At 41.4% G+C, this 7,460-nt stretch overlaps 1 long non-coding RNA gene across 1 annotated transcript; it reads right to left on the reverse strand.

The window, feature by feature from the left end:
- Positions 1-6,514: 6,514 nt before the first annotated feature.
- LOC146683433 (uncharacterized) lies at positions 6,515-6,939 on the reverse strand. The gene is made up of 2 exons (XR_014917753.1): positions 6,683-6,939; positions 6,515-6,599 (listed from the first exon to the last, which is right to left on the reverse strand). It is a non-coding gene; the product is annotated as an uncharacterized LOC146683433 (long non-coding RNA).
- Positions 6,940-7,460: the final 521 nt, after the last annotated feature.

Here is a 7,460-nt window from a genome sequence, read left to right on the forward strand (position 1 = left end):
TGATTTCTACTTAAACATTATAATAGGAACATGTTTACAATTTAGCATTTATTCTGCTTCTAGCAATAACACAGTTTTGTGTACTGGCCTATCAAGGTACACTGGTTTGACAGTCCTTTTGCCATCCTTATCCAAGGTTGAATCACTGAGCAAAAGCTTAACCTTTCTAATTCTTCCATCTGCACTTGGATATATCTCTGTTACTCTTGCCAATTTCCACTTGTCCTCTTGGAGAATAACAATGTCATTCACCTTTGCATTCCTTTTATCTCTTTGCCAGATTTGTCTCTGTTGAAGATTGAGAAGGTATTCCTTTTTCCACCTAGTCCAGAATTCATTGGCCAAAAACTGAACTTGGCGCCATCTCCTTCTTAGGTACAGGTCCTGGCTCACAAATTCACCAGGAGGAGGTAGAATAACACTGGACTTCATCATGAGAATATGATTCGGTGTAAGAGGCTCTAAATTTGGATCATTTAGGTTCTCTACTGTTAATGGCCTGCTATTCACAATAGCCATGACTTCATAAAGAAATGTTCTGAGTGAGGAATTGTCAAGTCTCTTAGAAGTGTGATCCAAAATAGAAGTTAAAACACTTCTAATAGTTCTAATTTGCCTCTCCCAAACACCTCCCATGTGACTTGAAGAGGGGGTGTTCAGAACAAACTCACATCCATATTGTTTCAACTGTTCTTTGTCAAAATCCTTTAGTGCATTCAAAAACTCTCCCTTAGCACCAACAAAATTAGTACCTTGGTCACACCTAATTTGTCTTACATGTCCACGAATAGAAATAAAACAACGTAATGCATTCATAAAGGCATCAGTGGTAAGGTCATCCAGCATTTCAATATGTATTGCCCTAGAACACATACATGTAAAAAGAAGACCATACCTTTTAAGTTCTTTTCTACCCTCTTTTACATAAAAAGGTCCAAAACAGTCAATGCCACAGTAGGAGAATGGGGGTGTTGCTTCCATTCTATCCTCTGGCAGATCGGACATCCGTTGATCTTGAGTATGTCTCCTGTACTTTCTGCAGGTTGTGCACTTGTAGATGTGAGAAGCAACTGCATTGCTGCATCCTGTGATCCATAGTCCATTGGAGCGCAGCTCGTTGACAGTTATTCCTCTTCCTTGATGCTGCACCTTTTCGTGGTAGTGTTTAATAAGTAAAGACGACACATGACTTGATTTGGGAATAATGGCAGGATGTTTGATATATGGGTGCAGAGTTGCTCTTGTTAAACGTCCTCCCACCCTGAGCACTCCCTGCTCATCAACAAATGGACTTAGGCTGTACAGCTTGTGTGTCTTATCCTTCAGTTGAATGTCCTTTCCTCTAGTTAAGTCCTTGATTTCTTTGCTGAATGTGTTTTCTTGTGCAAGTTTTATTATGAACAGTTCTGCCCTTTGTCTGTCTTCAACACTTGTGTTTTCACCTTTTGTTTGGGTGAGTCCTTTAAAATCCTTCACAAATTTCTGTAGACGAGCAATAGCTTTAACCGCTCTTCTCCAGTCTGAGAATTTGGTGAGACGGTCTAGTATTGTTCTCCTTTCTTCTACTTTGGTGTTGAACACATGTACTGTTTTTAGCTCTGGATCATTGGGCTTGACTTCCGTAAACTTGCCATTTTCAACAGGTAGCTCGCTTTGCCACAAAAACTCTGGACCTTTAAACCAGTTAGAGTTGAGTAGCTGTTGGACACTGAGTCCTCTTGATGCATGGTCTGCAGGATTACTTTCAGATGGTACATGATGCCACTGTCGTGGGTCTGTGAGTGACCGTATCCTTTGAATCCTATTTGCCACAAACACGTGAAATCTCTTTGCATCATTATTCACGTATCCCAACACTACCTTGGAATCTGTCCAGAAGTGTTCTTCAAGATCACTTATCTCCAGTTCATTTCTTAACATTGCACTTGTTCTTGCGGCAACTACTGCAGCCGTTAATTCAAGTCTAGGGACAGTAGTGACCTTGGTTGGGGCTACACGTGCCTTTCCCAGGACTAGGGCACAATGAACATCACCCTTTGATGTTACTGTTCTTAAATAACTACACTCTCCGTAGCCTGTCAGACTAGCGTCTGAAAAATGGTGTAATTCACACTGTGCAATGTCTGTGTTTGCAGGTAAGACATGTCTTTGAACTTTCACCTTTGACAGGGTTTGAAGATCTAGGAGCCAGGATTCCCACTGTGTGCTGAGATCATTTGAGAGTGGCTCGTCCCATCCAACTTTCTCTTGACATAACTGTTGCAGGATTTGCTTTCCTCTTAGGATGAACGGTGCCACAAATCCCAGTGGGTCATACACTGATGCTATTGTGCGCAGAATTCCTCTTCTTGTCATTGGGTGCTCTTTTACAGTTATTCTGAACTGAAATTCATCAGCAGAAACGCACCACTGAACACCAAGAGCCCTTTCCATTAATGGCTCTCCAAGTGCCAAATCTAAATCCTTAATACTTTCGGCACACTCTTCTCTCGGCAGTGACTTTATCACATTTTCACTGTTTGATATGAACTTGTGTAATCTTAGTTTACCTGTGCTACACAGTTCTCTTGCCTCTTGGACTAGTTTTATGGCTTCTGACTCTGACATAACACTAACAAGTCCATCATCTACATAAAAGTTCCTTTGAATGAACCTTACAGTGTTTGGAGTGAACTTTCCCTCACCTTGCGTGGCTAGATGTTTTAACCCAAAGTTGGCACAGCCAGGAGAAGAAGCAGCGCCAAAGAGATGAACCTTCATTCGAAAGACTGAGGGTGGAGCGCTTAGGTCACCATGCTCCCACCATAGGAAGCGTAAGTAGTCCTGGTCTTGAGGTGTTACATGGAACTGGTGAAACATGCGTTCCACGTCACACATTACAGCAACGGAGCCCTTCCTGAACCTACAGAGCACTCCCACCAAAGTGTTTGTGAGGTCAGGCCCTGTAAGCAGGTGCATGTTCAGCGAAGTGTCTTGATATTGTGCAGAGCAGTCAAAGACTACACGTATCTTGCCAGGCTTCTGAGGGTGGTATACCCCATGGTGGGGGATATACCAAGCAGGTGTATTACAGAGTTCTTTCTCTGGCACTTTCTCTGCGTCACCACATGCTATCATGTTCGCCATAAAATTTGCATAGTCTGTGTAGTACCTTTGGTCCCTTTTGAATCTGCGTTCGAGACTACTTAAACGTTGCATTGCACTTGGCATGTTATTGGGAAGATCTGGCCTGTCACCCTTGAAAGGCAGTGGCATTTCATAGTGTCCATCTAGCTTTTGCTTTATTCCTTCTTGTAGCTTTGTAATAAAGCGGACATCTTCTTGCGAAATGCTTGTCTCTTCCACTGCTCTCTCTGTAAAGTCTGATTCAAGTGCTTTGATTACATCTGGAAATGTTACTTCCTTTACTTGTGTCTTGCAGATGTAATGAACCTTATTCTTTAGTTTTGTGGGTGACTCAGTCTCTGGTATAACTTGTTTTACAATGATGCGGTGACTTACTCCAATTACATCATTACCTGTATCACATGAATCACAGTAGCTGATGATGCTCCAACCCAAATCTGTTCTCTGAGCGTATGGCTGGTTTTCTTCACCACATACGACCTCTCTGGGCATTAAGGCTTGTGTGCAGTTGTACCCTAAAAGGAGTCCTATATCACAGTCCAAAGGGGGTGCAATATGTTCAGTGAGATGCTCCAAATGTGACCATGCCCTTGCAGTGTCTGGAGTAGGAATATGACTACGATTAGCGGGTATAAAGTCTCGTGTGTAAACAACTGGTACAGTGAGTTTCTTCTTGGAAAACAGTCCTCTTATTTGCAGAGCTTCAAGTTTTGTGCATGGTACAGTGGTTTTCTTGGATGACATTGTAGATAGATTGAGCTTAACTTGAGTTTTGGTTGTGTCCAAGTTATTTGCTACTTCATTAAGAATAAATGAAGAATCACTCTGTGTGTCCAGCAGAGCGTAGATCAGTACTTCTTTACTTGGCTCATTTTGTGTGGATACGTAGACTGGGACTATTGCAGATGTCTGTGTGTTTTTACTTTCATGAGTCACTCTATTAGATGTGGTCTCATTGACTATGTCTTGTGACTGTGTTACCTGATGCTGGGTTTCCTTCAGTTCACTTACTTGTTGCTCTTTAGGTGGTTCTTTCTTTGTCTCTTGTCTTTGTCTTTCTTCATGCAGGCATGTAGGATGCCGTTTTGAGCATGTGTTGCATGTCATCTTGTTGCTGCAGTTCTTGGAGAGATGGCCACTATTTAAACAGCCAAAACATAATTTTTCGCCTTGAATATATTTGACTCTCTCAGCGACAGGTTTCTCAGTGAACTTACGACACTTGTGTAAGCCGTGTCCTGCTCTTTTACAAAACACACAAGAGACCATGCTTCTTTCAGTAGAGTTAGTTGTGAAGATTTTCACTGTATCTTGTCTCTTAGGAATGGGTGTAGGTTGAGGTTTTGTCTTTGGTTGGTCAAAGTCACTTTGTCTTATGGCTTGGTATGATGTAATGGGATTACATGCGATACTTGCCTCCATTGACAGGAATGTTACAAAGTAACTGAAACGTGGGAATCTTTTGTGCTCCAGCTGGTACTCTGTAGCCTTTCGGTTCCACCTGTTACTTAACCAATCTGGTAGTTTAGCAGCAAGTCTTTGATTCTCAATGCCATCATTGAGAATGTTCAGATTCTCATTATTAGTCATTGCAGATTGGCAGCTTTGTAAAAAGTCCACAAACTTTCTTAGCTCTGCACTATCCTTTCCTGTGACCTTTGGCCAGGTGTGTAACTTGTCTCTAAAGGCCTTAGCAATGACAAAAGGCTCTCCATAACGTTCATTGAGCATATTCCATGCTGCCTCATATGAGTCTTCAGAGCCAATCAGAAAATAGCCATCTAAGGCTTCCTTAACACAGCCACCAACATACTTCTGTAGAAAAAATATCTTTTCGGCAGTGGGAATGTTCTTTCTCTCTATTAGAGTCTGAAAGGACGCCTTCCAATGCTTAAACTTAAGTGGATCCCCACTAAATACCGAGGGCTCTGGAATAGGCAGTCTATTAGCTGACATAGCTTCTGCCAAAACCTTTACAAGCTCACCTGTGCTCTCATAAGTGACATTTAACTCTCTTCGTGGTTGTAAGGGTTGATTAGCAGTATTCTTGGACTCTGTTACCTGTAAGTTTGCAGGGTTTAGAGTGACTCTTTCTTGCTTTACTGAAACGTAGTCTTCCTCATAAACTTGTAGTTTTGCCTGTGCTGCCTTGAGTCCTTTCAGATTTTCCAATCTTTCAATTTCTCTTCTTAAGTCCTCAACTGACTTCCTCCTTGCAGCACTTTCCTCTTGTTGTCTCTTTATCACGGCCGCTTTCTCCCTTTCTCTTTGTAACTTGCGCTCAGTTTCCTCCTTTTCCTCTAGGAGACGTTGTGACATTGCAGCAGCTGCTTGCTCTGCAGATATGCGTTTGTCTTCTTCTTCAAGCATTTGCATTCTTTCTCTGTACTTCTCTTGTTCTGTCATTATCTGAAGCACAGCCTTTGTGGCTTCATACTCTGCTGCAGCTTCTTGTCTTTTGGAGGAGGAACCATTAGAAAGAACTGTATTGGCTTTAAATGGACTATGAACTGAGACACTAACAGAGCTAGAGGATGTAAATATAGAGCCTGCATCAGGCCATACAATCTCCTCTTGAGTTTCTCCTTTAATGTGACATTTGATCTTTTGCAAAACTACTGTAGTCACTGATGTGCATTTGTCTAGCTTGGAACGCATATCATGAGGTGGTCCATCCATTGCTCTGTATTCATCATAAATATCATTAAGCTCGGCTGCTTCTCTTTGTACAACGTTCATGTGACCTTCAAGAATGTCAGGTGGATCTCCTTTTATAACAGATTTTTTTGCCACCTTGATTAATGCTTTCCATCTGTCATAAATACTGTCAAAGCGACGTTGCAACCCTTGTAACCTTTGATTATGGAATTCTTTTCCTTTTTCTGTGAGCATGCGAGACCTTTCACTTCTACGTTGCTCTATTTGCACTGTTTGCTCTAAAGAGGTTTCATCCACTTGCCTTGCAGCTTGTTCTGCACTGGGAGCTTCAATTTCTGTCTCATTTGTGTCTGACATTTTGTTTTTCTTGTAATGCATTTATTTGTTGATGCAAAATCTCCCTTTAACTTGACTTGAGTAATGAATTGTGAACTTGGGTGCATTAATTCCCTTCTTGCTAACTTGTGATGCTGTTGTTGTCAGGCTTAACACAGTTCCTTATTGTTTCTCCTTCCTTGTGTCATCTTTCCAAACATAAACTTTAATGTCTGGCTTCTGGACATATTTATGAAGAAGCAACTGTGAACTTGTGTGTCCATTAACATTTGCAGCAGCTTGGTCCTTGGTGCACTGGCACGATGTTGCCACCAGGGGGCCGGGAATCATGCAGGTCCGAGTTCGACTATCACTTCTACCTCTTCTTAAAGTCAATAAAGAGTTCTTTTACTGATGGCATGAAGTTGGCTTTAATGTTAGTTGTAAGATCTTGGGGTTGTTACAGCTTCACCTTGATCACAAACTACGCCACCGTCGAACTAAAACATAACATAAAATCCAATGAGATAGTAAGACGAGTGAATTAAAGACATAAAATGATCTATATAACATACAAACATACCTCGCTGGCTGACCCATGCTTTGAGGCAGAAATGAGCACTTTACAGATACTTTTAAGAAACAACTTTCTCTGAATTAAATTGGCTTCTCTTGCTTCAACTTGCCATGCTCACACATCAACATGGGCGTGCATCTCCCTCAGGTGCACCAGTGGAACCAAAATGCAGTACAATAGTTCCTACATGAGAATTTTCACAATAAATGACCTAATGGCATATAAAATATGCATAGTGCAAAACAAAATACATTAACTGAAAGTAAGGCAGTAAAAATGTGGACTCTGTTGTTGGTGAAACACTGAAAAAGACGCCACTTTATTAGACACGTCCTCACTCAAAGTTGCTCGCTTTTTCTTGCCTTTTCTTGTAACACAATCCGTGTTTCATAGTTCCTTTTAAGCACCTCAACACACGTTTAGTTGTTATCCAGTGTTGTTCTTTTGGGTCAGATAGGTATTGTGATAGTTTGCTGACAATCTCACGATATTTCTTTGAATCAGCAGGTTTTGCATCACCATCAAAGTCTAGCTTTTGTTCACATGGAGCTGATCTACCCTTGCAGTCAGACATTTCAATCCTCTCCAGTATCATGGTTATGTACCACATAACCTTGCAGTTAATTGGAGCATGCAGATAAGCTGTTTTAACATCAGGTGGAGCTCCAAGTCATACTGGGCAGTCAGTTGAATTAAGCTCCATACTGACGTCATATTCACAGTGGGAAAAAGTCTCCTTATAGTCGGCTGTAGCCTTTTGCAACATATCTAGCCTTATGTGTTT

The sequence above is a fragment of the Copadichromis virginalis genome, linkage group LG22 (genome assembly GCF_057382275.1).
Source record: "Copadichromis virginalis isolate Kocher_CV1m ecotype Utaka linkage group LG22, C_Virginalis_male_GT1.1, whole genome shotgun sequence".
In the NCBI taxonomy this organism is placed as follows: domain Eukaryota; kingdom Metazoa; phylum Chordata; class Actinopteri; order Cichliformes; family Cichlidae; genus Copadichromis; species Copadichromis virginalis.